The 19,327-nt window shown below is 37.7% G+C and overlaps 1 protein-coding gene and 1 long non-coding RNA gene across 3 annotated transcripts in view; one reads left to right on the forward strand and one right to left on the reverse strand.

The window, feature by feature from the left end:
- Positions 1–19,327, forward strand: part of NR6A1 (nuclear receptor subfamily 6 group A member 1) — a 204,422-nt gene that overhangs the window by 48,324 nt on the left and 136,771 nt on the right. The gene's annotated exons all lie outside the window — the stretch shown is intronic.
- LOC116755789 overlaps positions 378–19,327 on the reverse strand; it is a 39,052-nt gene continuing 20,102 nt past the window's right edge. Inside the window, exons 3-4 of the long non-coding RNA XR_004350463.1 lie at positions 9,694–9,800; positions 378–1,387 (exon numbers count right to left, since the gene is read on the reverse strand). This is a non-coding gene — a long non-coding RNA (uncharacterized LOC116755789). The remainder of the gene's footprint in view (positions 1,388–9,693; positions 9,801–19,327) is intronic.

Genomic DNA, 19,327 nt, shown 5'->3' on the forward strand with positions numbered 1-19,327 from the left:
GTTTTTGTATTGTTGCCTTTGGGATTTGAAAATCATTCCAGTATTCCAGAGTGAATTTATTCCTCTGCCTTCCTCAGGAAGTTTTTCCTCCTAAGTGTATTTTGGGATTGAGTTGTATTTGAGCAGTTTGTTATGGTACTTGGGTCTAATTTCAGGAAAATAGACTGGAATTCAGACTAGCTGTTTGGTTTCACCAAGATTAGGATTTTATCACTTATGAGGTTTGTAAAAACATACCTGAGGAGGAGATTCATTTCTGGCATGAGTGAGTGAGAAGGTCAACACAGCCTGTCCCCAAAAAGCAACTGTAAAGCTGAATAAAACTATCAACAACAACCATAGGCTTATAACAAATTGAGAAGTAATCAACCAACTTACCATAGCTCATGTTTATTGAATACTCCATGCAGAATATACATCCGTTTCAAGTACACATAGGACAGTCTCTAAGAGTATTCTGGGCCATAAAATAAGTCTAATAAAATAAAGGTTAAAAAGCCCCACATGATCATCTGAGGAGACACAGGAAAAACATTTGACAAAATTCAATACCCATTCATGATCAAAATCTCCCAACAAACTAGGAATAGAAGGCAACTTCCGCAATTTGACCAAGGAACATCCATGAAGAGCCTAAAGCTAACATAACACTTAATTGGGTAAATATAAGTACCTTTCCCCTAAGATTGGGAATAAGGTAGGTAAGAATGTGCTCTTATTGCTTCTTTTCAACATTCACTGGAGGTTCTAGCTAGTACAGTAATGTGAGGGTTAGTGGGGAAGGCATCTAAATTGGATGTCTTAAAACTGTTTTTATTCATAGGTGACATAATCCTATAATCCTAAATAATTCACAAAAAACCCACAAAACAAGTAGAACTAATTGAGTTTAGCAAGGTCACAGGATACCAGATCAATATACAAAAATCAGCTGTATTTTTATAGCTAGCAATGGTCCAAAAATGAAAGTGAGAAAACAATTCCATTCACGATTGCATCAAAATAATAAAATACTTAGGAATAAATTTAACAAAAGAAGTGTAAGATTTGTACACTAAAAACTAAAATATTTCTGAGAGAAGTTTACAAAGACCTAAATAAATAGATTGTGGCTCTGATGGACTGTCTATTCTGGTGACACGTATACACAGAAAAATGCCTGCATTCAGCCCTAGGTTATAGATTAATAACCTCAGCTAGACATCTTGCAAATACGTGCTTCTGGTTGACAAGTAGGTGAGAGTTTGGGGAGGGAATCTTATCTACTAAAAGTGAGGATAAGCCATGGAGTAGTACCGTCAAAGGCCAGGATGCATTAGGCTGTACTGCTGTGTGCTGTTTGCGGCACATTTTTTCACTGTGCTCTCTCTGAGGCCTCACAACAATCCTGTGAAGACAGGAGAGGTATACTTAGTCTCTCTTTCATGGAGAATTAAGGCTTAAGAGGTGACTCACTTGTCCAAGAACACAAAACCATGGCAAAAATTGGAATTAAATTCAGGTTTTCTAACTCCATACTATCCCAAACCATTTATTTCTTTTTTACTCTACTGTTTTGCCTCAGCTATTTACAGTCGTCCCTTGGTATCCACAGGAATTGATTCCAGGATCCTCCTTGGACACCAGAATCCGAGGATGCTCAAGTCCCTTATATAAAATGGTGCAGTATCTTTGGTCCTCCACATCTTGGATACGGAGGACCCACTGTACTGGGAAGAGAAGAGAAAGGGGCATGTGATTTTGATGGATTGTGCATGTAGTTTTCAGTAGATTTAGTTAGTCCGAAGAGTAGGAGGGGAAGTTGGGCTACAATGTAAATTCAGGGGTTCTATAGCAAGTATAATCAAGATAGCTTTGTCCTGATATCTGGTAGATATTAAAATTATACCTGCATTGGAACTGTACTTCATGGCACAGATGGTTTGAAGGTATCCTATGCTTACTTCAAGGAGTTTCATAAGTTATAAACATAATTGTGTCATAAAACATAAGGGAATTCATTTGGCAACCATTTATGGAATGTCTATTCTATGGCAGGCCCCTTGCAAGATTTGGGATTACCCAGTTGGATCCTATTGAGATATAGCCTGAGAGGAGAACAGAAGTAGGCTGGAATTTGCTTTGTAATTTTCATTCTCTGAGGCCGATGTGTCTGCCCTCCAAAGTGACCACTTCAACCATGGACCTGGAGCCCTTTACTTTCCACTGTCCCTGCAGCTGTGCTTTCTGCAGGTACCCTTTCTTAATAAAAATAGTCCGTCATTTCTTCCTTTCCCTCTGTGGATTCTTCCATATGATTTTCAGTCAAACATAGGTATATCTTGCATCTAAAAGAAATCTTTGCTTTTTAAGAAGAGGCATTTAAATAATTTTTCTTAATTGTTGAAATAGTTCATATTTATTGCCAAACGCTTCTAAGACATAGATGAGTTGTAAATGATAAACTTAAAAATCACCTTTAGTCCTACAACTTGGAGATTGCAACTGTTAACATTTTTGCTTCCAGTCTGTTTGAACTTGGTCAGTATCTTTTCTGTTTGAGCCAGTTACAAGATGGCTCTAATCCTTTGACCTGGAAAGATGGCCACAATGTTTTAAGTGAAAAAAGCGTTACGGAAAATTATGTGTAATTTGTGATGTTTTCTCTAAATATAAATACATATATTAATATTTTAAATATCTCTGAAATATCTGGAAGAATAATACACTGAAGAGAATGATGCGAGCGGCAGGGGCAACTGGTGGACTTTAGTTTTCTCTTTTGTATGAATTTTTCAGTAACTACGTAGTACCCGCCCCCCCCGCAAAATCTATTTGAAAAACAAAAAGCAACCAAAACCAAAAGCTAAAATGCCTTTTTGAGATATCCTTTTCATTCTGTCTATTCCTGCTGCCTCCCTTTTAGCTTAGCTCTTTTGTGCAACAGATTTCTATTTCTTTTTGTCTCAGATCTCTCCTCCCTTCCTCCTACTTCATCTGCATGGTGAATCTTCCCAAAGTCTTGCTTTCGTTATCTCCTTGCAGAGCTAACCACTTAAAGTGGCTTCCTGTTGCACTAATTCTAAACTTTTCTGCCTGGCTCACAAGACCGTCCGTCATTTACTTTTTCAGTGCGCCCAAACATAATCTCTGAACTATTCTGCTCTTGTCCACTATACATGCCACATACTTTCTCTGTTGCAGGTATTTATTTACAAGTCCCATCTGCAGGAAACACCCTCAAACTCACATAAGTTCTCCCTTCCTGTAGCACTTAGTTTTATCCAATAGAAACTATAGAGGATTTTGGTGGCTAAAATATGTAATTTTTTCATTGGCATATATAGAGACTGCTGATTGTCTGGGTAAATAAATGGCATGCTTGTTTAGTTGTACATTTTTCAAAGAACATGTCAGACATTCTTTCTCTTTATTTTTTTGGCTGCGTTGGGCCTTTGTTGCTGCGCGCAGGCTTTCTCCAGTTGTGGTGAGTGGGGGACACTCCTCGTTGCGGTGCGTGGGCTTCTCACTGCGGTGTCCTCTCTTGTTGCAGAGCATGGGCTCTAGGCGCACGGGCTTCAGCAGTTGTGGCTCACCGGCTCCAGAGCGCAGGCTCAGTAGTTGTGGTGCACGGGCTTAGTTGCTCCGCGGCATGTGGGATCTTCCCGGACCAGGGCTCGAACCCATGTCCCCTGCATCGACAGGCAGATTCTTAACCACTGCGCCACCAGGGAAGCCCTGTCAGACATTCTTTTCTAATGTTTTCAGAAATTTGGAAATAATTGGTGGTTGAAAGTAAATACCTATAGGATGCATGACATCCTGACAAACAGCAATATGTGAATTACCTCCTATGTGTCCACCAGTATGAAAGAAAGAAAAGTTTTTGATTTCTATAAAGACTTCTTGGGTGGGACAGTCATCTGAATTTAACCTTGTTCATTCATTAGGTTCTTTATTTTTAAAGAAACTCTAATGGCTGCTTTCTTTCTTTTTTTAAAAATTTATTTTATTTACTTTGGCTGTGTCAGGTCTTAGTTGCAGCATGTGGGATCCTCGTTGCGGCATGTGGAATCTTTTGTTGTGGCGCGCGGGCTCCAGAGCATGGGCTCAGTAGTTGCGGCACGTGGGCTGTCTAGTTGTGGCATGCGGGCTCAGTAGTTGCACCATACAGGCTTTCTAGTCGTGGCATGCAGGCTCAGTAGTTGTGGCGCGTGGGATTAGTTGCCCTGCAGCATGTGGGATCTTAGTTCCCTGAGATCCACAGGGGTCGAAGCTGTGTCCCCTGTGTTGGAAGTCAGATTCTTAACCATTGGACCACCAGGGAAGGTCCCATTCATTAGGTTCTTTAGGTAGGTTTTAGTTTTTGAGAGAACATAAACTCAAGTGCATCTGTTTCTATAAAACATCAGACACAATTTGATTTGTTTGGCTGCCACAACATGGTGCAAAGTTTTATTCACTCTGAAGAGAGTTACTCAATAGCAACATAAGTATGGCTATATTTTTCTGTACTCAGAAGACTAGTGGCAGTATCAGATGGTGGCACAGAAGAAGTTTGGGCAATAGTTGCGAAGTGGACGACATGAAGTGTGGTGGTCAGAATCCAGTGTTAAGTTGGTGGGCTTGGCTTTGCTTCAAACCAGCCTTCGGTGGCTCTAAATACCTGGTGAACTTGTTATAATAAAATACGGATTGTAGGGCCTTACTTGTGATCTGGGGTAGAACTCAGGAACCTGCATTTTTAAAAGCAACTCTAGATGATTCTGATGTACAACCAGGTTTGGGAAACACTGGCCTGAACCCCATATTTTCCCTGAATTCTCATCATTTTTTTAAATAAATAAATTTATGCATGCATGCCAGCGTTGGGTCTTTGTTGCTGTGCACGGGCTTTCTGTAGTTGCAGAGAGTGGGGGCTACTCTTTGTTGCGGTGTGCGGGCTTCTCATTGTGGTGGCTTCTCTTGTTGCGGAGCACGGGCTCCACGCATGCGGGATTCAGTAGTTCTGGCACGCGGGCTCAGTAGTTGTGGCGCATGGGCTTAGTTGCTCTGTGGCATGTGGGATCTTCCTGGACCAGGGCTTGAACCTGTGTCCCCTGCGTTGTCAGGTGGATTCTTAACCACTGCGTCACCAGGGAAGTCCCAATTCTCATCATTTTTTGCATTTTTCTTTTGGCTTTGATTTGTCTTTTCAGTTCTTGTCTCACTTCACCTGCACTTCACCTTCCTTCCTACCTCTGAGAAAAAAATTTTCAGAAGGCTAAGTTGACAAGCCTCTTCTCCTGCTGCCTTATTTAATTTGACTTTTGCTATGAGAATCTGTTTCTATCTCAGACTTATGTGTATGATAAATTATTCATGACCAACGCATTTGTTTTCCTGTCATTATCATGAAAGATTTAGTGGCTTATCTTATTTTAAAGGATTCAGAGAGTTGATACTACATTTTAATTTTTGCTACGAGAAATGAAGTGAATCTCACTTGTTTTTTTCTCTTAATTGAGGGATGGGAGTTGCAAAGGTCAGAATGAATGGACCTTATAGTTTTGGTCAAAAGAGAATATTTAAATATATTTGAACAATAATAACCAGGGTGTTCATACTAAGGCATATAACTGTATAGTTAATATAACTATAATAAGATAGTTGTGGAAGGCTATCTGTAATGTATATCTGAGTGAAAAAGAAGATTGTGTGGGAGTAAGTATAAAATGAGGTAGTTTTGGGGAGTTCCCTGCTGGCCTAGTGGTTAGGATTCTGGGCTTTCACTACCGTGGCCTGGGTTCAACCCCTGGTCCGGGAACTGAGAATTATGCAAGGCATGCGGTGCAGCCAAAAAAATAAAAAATAAAATAAAATGAGGTAGTTTTTGTTTTAAGCCACCTTCCAAAAAACCACGAAGTTGTGGTATGTATCTGTTTATATGTTCATGGATAAAGGTCTTCAAGGAAATAAAATAAATATTTTGTTTACTTATGATATTTATCCTTTTAATGATAGATAATACAATAAATAGTTTGTTATAATTATATTTATTATTTTAAACAAGTTATTAAACTGATTTATTATAGTTATAGGTGATTTCCATTGAGGAAATGATTGCAGATGATGAGGAAAGGGATTTTCAGTTTTTATTTATTTCTTATTTGAATTTTAAATAATGAGCATGTGATTCTTTTAAATTTAAAAATTATGAAAACATTGTTTTTTAAAATATGGTATGATGTTTATTCTTTCTATAAAATATTCCCTTAATTCTAAAACATTGTTTTTTTAAAAAAATAAAGGCGGGGGGGCAAAGAAAAGTATTAGGAATTTAGAGGGCTTACTCTGTATTAGAACCAAAGCCTTTAGCCAGTACATTGGAGACAGCAGCAGCTCCCACCCAGCACAGTAGCTGATACACTTGGGTGATTCTCTACACACGATTTTGCTTCCCTTGGGTTGTTTGGTCCGCAGTTTGCATTCATTGATCAGTGAGTTGACTCAGACTCAAACCCACCGACAGCAATGAATGTTGAGTGCAGCCATCAGTGTTTCAAGTTGGTGGAGTTGCCCTGGCCTGTCCCAACTCCTGGCTCTTCTTTTCCACGCTGGATTTTTGAGGTCTGGTTCAGGCATCTCTCTTAGTAACCAGCTGTTGAGGATCCACATAATTATAGATAACATTGACAGTAGAGCTGGGAGATTCTTTTTTTTTTTTTTTTTGAGATTCTTAAAGATGGAGAAACTATGGTTCAGGGAAGGGAAGGAGCTCTTGGAAAAGCTAACGGGTAGCTCTGCGACTACACAGGCAGTGCTTGCATACTGGTAGGTATAAACAAGAGCCGAGGACCCTATTTCTTTCTCTCTGTTTTGAACTGAGAATTACGAGTGTCTTTCAAAGTAAATTAGCACAGATTATGCTTTGGGTTAAATAATAATAGCTTACATTTATTGAGCATTTTTGTGTGCTAGGAATGGTACAAAGCACTTTATATATTATCTTATTGAATCTCAAAACTCTATGAGGTAGGGATACTTATTATCCCCCATTTTATACATGAGAAAGCTGAGACTCGGACACTTGCCCAGGGTCACACAGCTAGTTAGGGAGTTCTGAGCCAAGATTCATCCCAGATCCTTCTGACTCCAGACGTGACTTTTTACTTGAATTTAACGAACATGGAAATCAGCTTATGTGTGGATGGAAATGGTGAGGCAGTTGCTGTTTTCAAACAGCTCGTATTCTAATGGGGCTGTCAGAACTTAACTACATTAACTGTAATTGGAGGTAGAATGTGTTAAGAACTGTGCAGACATTGGACAGTTCTGTGCTATTTTTGCTTATTAAATCCTCCCCTTGTCCCTAATTAAAGGTTTTGAAGGGACATGGGAGAAATGGCTATAAAATACTTAACTGGATTTTACTCCAAAATTAAATACATGTTTTTAATAATTCTCTTCTTGCTACATCCAATTTCTCTCCAGAATGGCCTATTTCTAGGAGACATTTAAAAACGTTAGGTATTATCATGGAGCTTTCCTTATCTTGTTGAAATGAAACACTTTTTTGTCGAAAACACAACAAAAAGCAAGGAACAATGGGCAAGAGAAATAGAGGGGAGCTTTTAAAAAATTAACTGGACCACCTCTGGGGGATGGGGAGCAGGACTGGTTTTGGTGATCTAATGTGATATGTGAAGGCACAGCATGCTCCTTTGCTTCAGGAAATATAGTGTTGTCTATAAGGACCCCAAGGTACAGTCAACGGTCGGTGGTTTTTTCAAATCCCAAACTCACCGACAGCGTTGAATGTTCCTTGGAGTCCTCTGAAGACTGGGTCCTGGCCCTGGCAGCCCTTCTTCAGCCTGCACCCATGTTTCAGGAGCCAGTGAGCCTGAGAGACCACTGCTGATGGAGCCTCTCACATTCTTTTCCGGGTTTGAAGTTGTGAGTATTTAAGAAATCACTTTGTGTACAGCGCAGAGCTAACAAACTTCAGGATTGTGAGGCTGCAGTTATTTATATGTAAGCAGACTCAAATGGATATCTGAGAAAAGAGCTTTGAATAGTATAATTTTGTAATTCTGAACATATCAGATATCCCATTTTATAGTAGTACTTTAATTATTAAAGGGCAAGAATAAGAAAGAAATTAACATATATTGAGGACTTACTGTATACTGGGATTTATATATTTTTATCTCCTTAAATTCTCAACGTACTTTGACCTCATGAGAAAACTGAGTCTTAAGTGATTTGCCCAAAGTTACATAGCCAGGAGCCAAGGTTGCAAGCTAGACCTTGAATACTGGACTTTATGATAGCAAAAACTCACTGATCGTACTGCCTCCTCCACTGACCACCACAAAACTTACTGTTGTATATCTGGGGGCAGGACCTTCAGTGAGATCTTAGTCAAACAAGTAAACATCCTCTTCTTGTTTGCCTGTAATAATAGTAGGTGAAATGTTTCATAGAAGAAGATAAAAAAAAATTGACCTTTATAATTGGTGATCTCTCTAGCTGAGATCCTGGATCACCAAGTTACCACAGAGGTTCAGGGGTAGTCTATTTTCCATATCGAAAAAGCAAAAAATAAGAACTCTACCACCTAATAGAAAGCCTGCATTTCTCCTTAGTAAGGTCACAGAGAGTAACTAAAATGTCAGGTGTCTTAGCTTTTGGCAGAAATGGTATCAGTGCATTGTAGACATACTGGTTATTTTTTATTGCCTGTTGAATGTCCTTGATGAAAAATCGGGAAAATGAATTAATTACATGGAATTTTTCAGAATATAGGGTTTATAATGGGAGGGATCCAGGCATGCTCCGTAGAAAAAGTGCTTATAGAACTGCTGGCTGAATTGAGGTTAATCTTTAATCCGGGATAGTTATTACCATTTGCTTTAAGTTTAAATATTAAAAGTTGACTGTTCTCAAATTCATTTTTAAACAGCCAAATGGTACACATTAAAAAAAAAATAAGCCACTGAGAATTTGGTTTGGATATAAACTGTTTACGTTCTACATCAGTTTAATTATCTCACCCTCTGTCAAAACACTTCAGTTAGCCAGCTTTGTTGAGTCCTCAGTATTATGACAGTAAATTATATACAATCGACAACAAAACATCAAGCAACTGTTACTGTGTGGTATTTTAAAAGCTCTTTAATGGGTTTATTTTAAACGGTCTTCTCCTTGGCCTGATAATATGAAGAGAAGTCAATGTCTTATTCCATTTTGATAATAGTCAGGCTTTAAAAAAATACTGACCTCTGCTCCCCCAAACCATTAGATGTTTACAAAATACGATTTCTTAAATTCATGGCATTCTAAAAAGAATGCTTTTCGTAGACTTGAAAAACTAGAGAAGAGTGAAAGGTTTCTAAAGTGACGTAGGGGTGTTTCCCATTGTGTTTGAGACAGTTAATTTTCAGGGCAATAAAGGCCTTTGTTATCTTCATTCCTTCAATTTGCTTTAAATCCTTAAGTTTAGTTTTTATCATCAAGCAAATTTAAGGCACGCATTGGATCTTTTCAGTGAGTTTGGCCAAGAGATGTATGTACTCAGTGCAGAAGTCTAGGGGTTAAAAAAGTTGAGGGTTAAATTAGCCAGATTATAGAAGCTACTACACATTTAATAAATTGGTCCAAATTAATAAATTCATTTAGACTGGTTTTGAGTTTGTCAAAACTCACCATGCCATCCTTTATTGTTTCACTTACCTCCTTTCTTTCCTTTTCCAGAGGTACTACGAAATGTTGTGAAACCCACATTGCTCTGAGTTGGAGATGTAAATGTTTTCATAGTCCTCTTGAGGCCTCTTGATATACTTGAAAGAAACAAGAAGCATAAATTTAATAAAACAATAGGTATTTGAGAGATTAGTAGCATAGAAGGGGAGTCACCGTCTCAGGTGGCTGTCTGCCCATAACTTCCCAAACACTATGCAGGGAACATCTTTAGAAGTGTTTGAGGTAATGTTGCTATTCTTGAGGACAAAGTCTTAAGTTATAAAGATGACAACAAAATGTCAGCATGAATCCATGTTTCTCTTAGCCAGACTGCCAGTGTTCTGCTTCATCCTTCTACTAACTCAACAGCAGAATCTTTTCTAGGAACCCTTTCTCCTACATACAGCCCTTGCCATCACTGAGCCCAGTGTCTACGCAGAGAACTAGACATAGACACAGCTGATGACAAAGAGGATGATTGCTGTGCTGACGAAATGGTATGAACTATGTTAAGGGAGAATAGAGAAAAGAAGGGTTAATTCTGCCTAGGAGTGAGTGCCAGGAAAGGCATATCTTTTAAATGGTCACATCTGATCTGGACCTTGAAGGTTTAGTTGAATTTTTACTAGACTAAGAAGGAAAGATATTCAAAACTCTGTACAGGAAATCCTAGAGGCAGGGAAGTTCAGATAATGGTGAATAGTATTGAGAGTAACCCCTCAGAGCCTCAGTTAACTCATCTTTAAGATGCTGGACAAATAGCACTCGCTCTTCCTGTGCACACAGCTGTGAAAATCACAGGAGGTTATGTATGTGAAAGTAGCATGCAAGTGTAATTGGTAGGTCTCTTCTCATTGCTCTTGGTTCAAATGTGCTAAATAGAATAAATGAAGTACCTTATCATGATAGACTTCTCCAATTTGCTTTTTATTTGGCTTTTTCCCCCCTTTGAAGTGACTGTAGTTTACATTTTTCGTATATTAATTGTTTAGGGAAGCAATATTAAAAGAGCACAGACTTCAGAGCCAGAATCTTGACTTTGCAACTTAATAGCTATGTGACCTTATTTAACCTCTTTGTTTCTCTTGTTTCCTTATCTATAAAATGGAGATAATGATAGTATCTACCTCATAGGACTGTTCTGAGGACTAAATGAGGTGATACATGTCAGGTTTGTGTTTTTATATAAGTTATTTCAAAATGATTTAAATTGTTAAAATCATTTACAACTATTATTTATGTTACTAAATAAAATTGCATGTTTTGCCCAGAATTTGGTTTCCAGTGCATGTACACTAATGTAAAAACCTTCTTTTATAATTAAAACAATGTCTGACTAGCCAATACATAATATACATATGTATATGTGTGTTTTAAAGACATTTTTGAAATTAATGCTCTACCACTTTCTTTGTGACCTTATGTAAAGTTTTTATCTCCTATAAGCTTCAATTTCTTCAATGTGTAAAAATGAGAATAATGTTAGTACCTATCTCATATTGATTGTGAGGATTAAGTTAGGTATATAATTTAAAACTCTGTGGAAAGCTATGTATTCTCTCCCTAAATACATGCACGTAAACACAAAAATTTGAAAGGAGTTTCATTTATGGAATCTAAGAACCCATCCATAGCCTCCCTACGAACTTCAGGATCAGAAATTCTGACCAGAGCTTTAGACCAAGATTTTGCAATCTGTTGTCACTGGTGTAATATTGCTAGTTTTGGAAATCTCAATCTCCATCTTATTAGGAGTGGCTGCTTGCCAGCAGTAGTGCAGACTCACCATCATCTAGTCACACCTTTCCCTATAGCATAACCTGTGCAGTATAACCTAGGACAATGATAACTATAAAGATGTAATATAATGATGGTCTCTGGAAGAGTGGATATTTAGACTTCATCAAGTTTTGTACGAATTGCAGGTACCAATCATTAATTAGTAACTCTGTGCTTGTACAGTTAGCAACTTTCTAAAATAAGTTGCAGGAAGAGAAGTTAACACAAATATTTGAATGAATTTATCTTATTTCGCAGCAGTTCCCTATCTCCTGCCTCCCTGCAACAACTTCCCCAGCAACCATTTGGTTTGGATCTGATTCCAGCACTTTGACTACTAATTCTGGCTTTAAGTTAGGCTGAAAAATTGTGTTGTTTCAAGGCAAAGCTTACAAAGGAGGCTGCTAAATTCAGAGTATTTACTTGAATATTAGGAAGCGGGGAAAAAAGAGTCTGCCAAAGATTGCAGTTGTATATGGAATTATTGGTCTTTATTATATTTAGCCTGCTTGAGGTTTTTACCAAGGAGTTGAGAGGTAGGAATAGAAGCTTAAACTTAATAGCTTGGAACATTTTACTATTTGACATGGCAACTTTATATCAGGTTTCTTCAGCTATTTCAGATGAGTCTAGAAGACAGGAGGTGGGAGGCCAACTCAGTGAGATAGCAAATTGGTCAAGTGCCAAAGGCATTATGGGATGTACACTTCAAAGCCTATCAAAATATTCTAGAGGCCACCTGAATTCTCCATCCCTTAATTACAGTGACTTCATGTGTTTTGGGGTATTACTATTTTAGATTATTTTGCAAACCCACCGGAAGCAGGACTCTGTTTTTCCATGGTAAATTAATTCACAGGATATCTGTTATCAGTGAACTCTTCTAAGTAACTCTGTACCAAGGATTGTTGTCTAGCTGAGATAAATGAGTACATAAATGAGTTAGGCATTGAAAGTTGTAAAAGAAATAGGAGCCCAAATCATGCAGTAGCTAATATTCATGGGAATTAAGGAATGAGCTGGAAAGAATATTGGGTTTTATTACAGTGTGTGAAAAGTGTTGGAGGAGATTTTTGAGAGTCCTTTAGAGCAACAGGCATGTGTTTGCAACAACCAGTTAATGAAATAAACAACAGCGATCAGAGGACTCAATCTTTCCTTTTTTATAATGAAACCCTGTTGATGTATCAGTAACGTAGGATTTTGATTTCTCCTCTGGCCCATTTTAGTTTATTGGGTTAAAAATTTAATCATATGGTACTTTATTGATGCTTTAAAAACTTGACCTCTGTTGTTATAAAGTTTTTTTTGCCTCAGGTAGATTATAGCTTTGTGTTAAGGCATCATGAGTCACAAGTACTAATTAAGTATATTCATGCCATAACTTTTTAGTTATTCATAACATTTAGGTAAAATGCTTTTTAAATGTTGTTTTTCTTGACTGTTTCCAGCAAATAGTTGAATCTTTGCAAAATATGTCTTAAAAGTTTTATTTTTCTATGTATATTGTGTAGAAAAGCGATGCTTAGATCTACTTTCATAAATGAAATAGCAGTGTACTTGGTTGGGTAAGCTATTAATACTTGACATACTGCCCTTAGACTTATGTCTCCATTGCTAACCTGAAATCAGACAATCCTGATGTTTGAGTGGGAATGCTAATAGTGGATAGGGGAAAAGATTCTGGGATGAAAGAATAGAAAATAAGTTCCAGTCTATAGTTTTATAACTTTGAAAGCTATCAAGAGTCTTAGAGGTCATTTAGTCTAATGATTTCCAAACCTGACTTTGCATCAGAATTAAAAGTGGTGGTGGTGGGGAATATAGGTTGCTAAGAATGCAGATTCCTAGGTATCACCCTAGACTTAGTAAATCAGATCCTTTAGGAATAGGTTCTGTAGTTTTCACAAGCCCTCGGAGGGTTCTGATGTAGCCATTCCACAGACATTTGGGAATCTCTGATTTAGGCTAAGATCTTTCTTTAATTGATAAGGAAACAGATGTTGAAGGGAAATGAAGTCACACAGCAAATCAAAATTGAAATCCTTGACTCTGTGTGTGTGCTTGCATTTTTTGTGTGTTCACGTATACCACACTACCTCTCCACCATGAAAAAGCCAGTTTTTTGTGGATGTTTCCTAATGTCCTCTTGGGCATCTGCAGAGCACGTCTGGTCATCTGCCTGGCAAGTCAAACATCTTAGCCTTAGGGAGGCACTCAGAACTAGTACAAACGGACCATTGACTTGAGTTTGGTATGCTGACCTGAAGCATTTGACTAAGTAAGCAATGCTGAGTGGTGTTGGCTTAGAAACTGTTCATGGTATGAAATGAGAAATAGCCGTAAGTGATCAAAACTCTGAAGGCCCTCCAGGCTCTGACATTTATCAGTTGCTGCTACACTTTAACACTTTTCTCTAATCAAAGGTGACTACCACTGGATGGAAGAGGCTTGCCCAACCTCTGGCTGTTCTCTGGGGAGGATTTTATTTTAATTGCCAGTGAGAAGTTAGGAATGGTTTCAGAAAAGATCAAGAATCTCCAAATCCACTTCAGCTTGGGCTCCTAGCCAAGTGTCCATCCTCAGGAGGGAGTTGGTGTCAGCTGCTGCCTTGTGACTTGAAGTATTTTTTAAAAACCCAAAGCCATTACAGAAGTCTTTCTGGAGTTGGCAGGCAGGAGTAGCACCAGGAATCAAGGTCTGACACATGTCATCAGCCTGGAAAAACTGGAGTTTGGACACTAATGATGGTTCTTGTCGAGCCTCAGTGTGATAAAGCCAGGAGGACTCAGCTTGGGGGTTAGTTTGCATAGGAGAGGAGTTATACCTTAGAGAACACCTGCCAGGAGTTTTCACTGCCCCAGCTGTGTGTCAGTAACAAATCCTTCACCCTTGACTCCTGTCACTTCTTTTTAATGGGTGATGGTAGAGTCGCTAGATGGGTGAGGAAGAGAGGCACTTGGTTATATATCTAGCACATCTCCCTATTTGCTTGTTTTCTTGCCATTTAGTGTAGAACTAAATTTGTGTGGCCATACTCCAGGCTAGTGTTTTGTTCTGTCTACATCTGAAGGTGTACTGGGCCAGAGTCACAGGTCCTGTATTTCCCTAAATGCCCCTGCTGGTGACCACACAAATGTTTTGATTGAGAGTTACGAGAAAGCTTTTTTGCTGATATATCTCTGTGTTAGAAGTGTTATTTTCACATCCCATCTCTGCCATTAAGTAGCTCTCTGACTTCTGGTTTAACTCCTGCTTCTCATCTAGAGGTTAGTAATTAATTGTACTTATATAACAGGCTTGTGAGAATTAAGTGAAAGCAGCAGTATAAAAATACCTAGGACATAACATGCAAATTTCAGTTACTGTTACTATTGTAATTAATTATTTGGTCAAACTTCCTGCTTACTGGGAAGAATGGAATGAGGGGCTTCTAAATTATTGTCTTAGTGAATTCAGGAATCGTGGTCCAGAATGAATGTAAAATTGAAATCAGGAGACCCAGTCTTGACTATGCTGTATGTTACTTCAGTTTTCATAGTTTTCCATTAAGAAAAATTATATCAACCAAACCCAAGGTCAGATCTCTAAGATCTCTTGTCATACAAAAACTCTTTACATTTGTAAAAATTATTGAGGTTTCCAGGAGCTTTTGTTTATTTGGATTATAGCTATCACTTTACTGTATTAGAAATTAAAACGGAGAAATTAAAATATTTATTAATTCATTTGAAATAAAAACAAACCCATTACATACCAACATAAATAACATTTTAAAATAAAAGTAAGTATAGGGCTTCCCTGGAGGCACAGTGGTTGGGGGTCCGCCTGCCGATGCAGGGGACACGGGTTCGTGCCCCGGTCTGGGAAGATCCCGCATGCCGCAGAGCGGCTGGGCCCTTGAGCCATGGCGGCTGAGCCTGCGCGTCCGGAGCCTGTGCTCCGCAACGGGAGAGGCCACAACAGCGAGAGGCCCGCGTACCGCAAAAAAAAAAAAAAAAAAAAAGTATAAAAGTAGTTATTTTTTTCTCCAAAAAGCTTAGTGAGAACTGTGGGATTATTTTATATTTTTGCAGCTCTCTTTAATGTCTGGCTTTATAAAAGTCAACTGAATTCTCATATCTGCATGTATCTGCATCTGCTTTCTATCTGTTTCAATATGTTATTTTGGCTGAGGTATACAAAGAAAATCTGGCCTCTATCCATACATATATATGGAAAAGGGAGGAGAATTTTAATAGTTTCTTCAGATAATTGTATATATTATTATTTTTATTTTTTTAAGATTTATTTATTTTTTTTGATGTGGACCATTTTTAAAGTCTGTATTGAATTTGTTATAATATTGCTTCTGTTTTATGTTTTGGTGTTTTGGCCGTGAGGCATGTGGAATCTTAGCTCCCTGACCAGGGATCAAACCCACACCCCCCTGAATTGGAAGGCGAAGTCTTAACCACTGGATAGCCAGGGAAGTCCCTGGAAACACTTTTAAATATTGGGAAGCTGTGTGAAGCACACAGTGGCAGATATAAATTTTCCAAAATTCTAATTTTTGTTTAAAGCCTTGAATTTTATCATTGGCAACAAAGACTGTCAGTTATTCTCCTTGAAATGACATGCTCACTTTGTTCATTTTCAAGAAAATCTGTCAGCCATCCAAGTCTGAATTACCATAATTTTGTTAGTTGTTCTTTCAAGTAGATTGGTGATCCATGAAAAAATTGGCTAGTTGAGTATACAACTCAAACAGTAGCTCAAAGTGCATTTCCTTTGGGACAGCCAGTGTACAGTAGAATTGCTTTATGTGTACTTTCCATTTTTTTCACAAAATATAAAAAAATTATGTACTCAAGCATCAAGATTTAATAAAACCGATAAATCTTACTGCTTCATCAAAGACATTCTTCAGTTAAAATGTCTGGGTTCCCCCCTCCCCTGCCGCACCTGTACCCCCCAGTGTGTGGCAGTGATGAATACAATGACTATCAGTATATTTTGGTGCCACTGCTTTAATTAGTGCTAAGGCCAGCGATTTAACTTAACACTGTCTTTGCCCCGTCAGTGCAAATGTCAATTGAAAAAGGCAAAATAATGTCTTATAATTAGTACAGAAATAGCTTTGATCTTGCAGACTCTATGAAAAGGGTCTTGGGGACATCTATGAACCACACTTTGAGAACCACTACTGTGGAGTTCCAAATGTTAGGAAACTCTAGGCAAGTGGTAGAAACTTCCTTAATCCCATCAGACTCAGAGGGCTGCTGTAGGCTGCTGGAGAGAAGACAACCTGTTCTGGGATCCCCAAAGGGCTTAGTTTGCATGTAGTGGAGCTCAGTATAGGTTGATCAATCAATATAAATTACCTAAATAATATATCTAACAATTTCTTTTTTGTGCTATACTTAAAAAGTCAGTTTTTTTATGTTCTCATGGTAAACACCGTGTATTTTCTGAGTCTTGCTGATCCTTCTGTTTGTTCAGTTACCTTTATATAACGAAGTTAATTCAATTTACTTAACAGATGGCAGTTGGACATGTGTTACTATGTGTGTTTTATCTCTTTGTGGGTAGATAAGAAGTAAATCACATGGGATTTGCTCTTTTATGATCTTGGGGAAAATAAGCAGTTAAACAACATATCAAGGGCTGTCCAGATGCAGAGGTGAATAGTACCTGGCATAGGGTTCAGTGTTTAGTAGGTATTTATAATAAATACTTCCTTTTCTTGAGCATCCTTTCAGTGTCAGGCATTGTGAATTTTTCCAGCTTTATTGAGAAATAATTGACATATATCACTGTGTAAGTTTAAGGTGTACAGCATGATGGTTTGATTACATATATTGTGAAATGATTACCACATTAGGCTTAGTTAACATTCACCATCCATTGTGATTTTATGTACATATACATATATGCACACACACATAAATATACTGTATTCAACATGTCACATATATGTAAGTATATATTTACAATCAAGTTTGTATAAATAGATAAAGTATATAGGTATGTATTATATATGTATATGTAGTATATAAAAATCTATATAAATATGTTAATCATTCACATTTAATCTTCACGACAGTTCTGCCAGGTATTTGGTATTACACTTACTTTATACATGAGACTCTAATAGGGGGTGTGATTTGCTCAATGTCACAGAACCTTGGTCTGTCTGCTGCCAAACTTTCCAGTATATGCCTAATTGCTCAGAGGGGTGAAAGCAATATGGGCTGGACTGGGTAGAATTAATTATTTTCCCAATGCCAGATTTTTCCTAAAGCTTTCGTAGACATCTTCCTGGTATCTTGTCTTTCCTCCTTGATTCTATAACATTTCTCATGGTGTACCTTGTATTACAGTTGTGTAAACTCAGTGAAAACAAGCATTTTGTTCAGATATGTATCAGGCACTTGATAAATATTTATATAAACATTTTATTAACAGTGAATTAAATTTAATTCATTGTTTAAATAGTATATAAATGAAATCATTTAAATATATATTAAGTTAGTTTTTAAAATATGCTTAATATTTCCTTTTGAGATGTGACTAATAACCCTATAATCTGTCTACTCTAAAAGTTGCAGTATGCATCTGTTTTGGTGGAGCGGAGTGGGTTCACATGTTTTATTTGCAACTCCTAGGTTTGAAAAGCAATGAAAATATGAAGATTTTTGTTCATATTGCTAGTGTTGATTAAGTAGTACCCTTTTTGGCTCCTGAGAGATGGTTCTATGATAAGATAATTGGGGAGGGGTTGCTGATTTGAGTTGATACTACTATCTTATACTTTTTGGATGAAGGCAGATGGAAGAAAGTTGTAGAAGTTCAGCTTGCTAGTCTTTTTAACATAAGAGATAGTCAGTTTGCAGCTTAATAAATCAATTTAGAGATCAAAGCACCCTCCATAAGGTGTCAGTCACAATAAAGCCAGTAACTGGCAGGGGGTTATTTATGTCTCCAAAATAAACAGTAATCAGAAGCAGCCAGTATGATAATTGTTCTATTTTTGTATACTCTCTATAAAAAGATTATTTAAAGAGTAACATCTGTATAAGGGGCTAACCATAAATGCTTAGCTAGCATTGTGAGTGGAAACTTGAGGTCTGGGTAGAGAAAGGAGACTAGTTGTCAGTTCTTTGTAAGCCACATGCCAATTGGGTGTCTTTGCTTCCTAATAAACCCTCAGCTTATCTTTTTGTTTCTAGGAAGTACTTAGGGCTGGAGTTCTTCCCTTTGGGGCTTTCTTAATACCATCTCAAATTTTTATTTCCAGTGGAGTCTTAACTAAGTTATATGAAAGCAAACCAACTAAATGAATTTATCCCTAAGTTCAATTCTTAAGTGTTTCAGAGATACTTGGTTACACAAATGAATTCATGAAAATTATGGCTTTTAGAAGTAGAATATTTGTGTTGCTCTAGGATGTAGAGGTGAGGAGAGGGCATTTCTGGCAAATCACAGCTTAGTCCATGTAAATCGAAGGGAGTGAGGAGTGCTGAGGAGGTGAGAGAAGTAACACCCTTTCTTTGTGTTATCTTAGTTAATTCTTCCAACAACACTTCTGATAAGGTAGTGGTTATTGCATTTGTCACTGCACTGAGATATGCTGTCCCACTCCACTGTTTTCCCTAGAAATTGACCCTAGAATTGCTTGGTTTGCATATACCAAAGTAATTTAGTATATATGTTGTCCAGTCACATGACTATTTTAATTTAACAGTGGTGCATATTGCTAAATATATCCAACTAGGTTGTGTCATTTGATTGAAATACTAAATTATGCAGTAACTGACAGGTGGTTAGATGTACATACCAAACGTAGGACTTTACTCCATGAAAA

The sequence above is a fragment of the Phocoena sinus genome, chromosome 6, assembly GCF_008692025.1.
Source record: "Phocoena sinus isolate mPhoSin1 chromosome 6, mPhoSin1.pri, whole genome shotgun sequence".
NCBI classification, from domain to species: domain Eukaryota; kingdom Metazoa; phylum Chordata; class Mammalia; order Artiodactyla; family Phocoenidae; genus Phocoena; species Phocoena sinus.